Source organism: Malurus melanocephalus, unplaced genomic scaffold, assembly GCF_030028575.1.
Source record: "Malurus melanocephalus ecotype Western Australia unplaced genomic scaffold, MMel_1.1 scaffold_651, whole genome shotgun sequence".
Taxonomy (NCBI): Eukaryota; Metazoa; Chordata; class Aves; order Passeriformes; family Maluridae; genus Malurus; species Malurus melanocephalus.
Genome location: NW_026623883.1, coordinates 13,056 through 14,186, shown reverse-complemented (window position 1 = coordinate 14,186; position 1,131 = coordinate 13,056).

The window sequence follows — 1,131 nt, the reverse complement described above, 5'->3', positions numbered from 1 at the left end:
AGAGAGAGAGAGAGCAGCCACTGGAGCCATTTGTTACTTGATTTCTCTTTCTTTAAGTACCCGAAGCTCTGGAATTTTTTTGCTCTTCCTCCTCAAGCGCAGCCCCAAATTTTGCRGATGTTGATACCTGCTTATGCTAAAACCACGAGTAACCTTGTAAACCCAGTCCCACGTGTGACCCGGGGGAGGGGAGCTTTTCCTAAATTCGATGTTTTAAGTGTTGAATGCCAAGCAYTTTTTATTTTTTGGTCAGGCCAGCTTGCAAATGTCCCCAACATCTCCCCGTCGTGTTGGTAGGAACAACCAAGCCCGCGACAAACCCAACCAAAATTGGAGCAGGGGAAGTTGTGCCAGACGTAGACCACCGGCATCTGTTTATCATTGTTGGATCTGCAAGGAGAAAAAAAAATAAATAAAAAATAAAAAAAAAACATCCTCTGAGCTGCCTGAGCGAAGGAAATGGGTGGTGAGGTGAAACTGGGGAGGGGGGGATTAGGAAAATATTAATGAGCGGCTGGAACAAATTAGCGAGGGAGTAGCGGAGACAACAGGAAGGAGAGAGAGAGAGGGGATGGGGAATCCGAGATCCGGAATGAGGCAACAAAAGTTGGTTGTATTGGGCTTTCACCCCATTTTATAAATATATATATATATATATATGTATAATGAAATGTGCGAGAGTGAGGTCGGAATGGATCTGGGGGAAAAAAAAGTAAATTAGGCTGACATCATTCACCCTGAAAGGGGCTCCTGCTCCCAAGTTACACCCAGGAAASCAGAGGAAATGGGTTATGATGTGAGGAGAAAAGTGGGAAAGGAGAAAAAAAAAAGGAGGAAGGAGCGAATGGAAGGGAAGGAGGAGCTGGCAGAGGAAATGAAGGATGGGGAAATGCAGGATGTGAAAAAAAAAAAAAGCGCAGTGCAGAGTGAATTTTGGGTGATAAAAGGGAGGAAAGATTAGGGGAGTTTTGGGAAAAGTGAACCGAAGGGAGGTGTTGTGCCCTCGTTGGAGTGGAATAATCCTTACAGGTGCTGGGCTGGTGGCCGGATTTGGCCACGGAGTGACCACTGGACAGCCGGACATGGCACAGAGGGATGGGCAGAGAGTCAGGACAGACAAAGGGGTTGGAC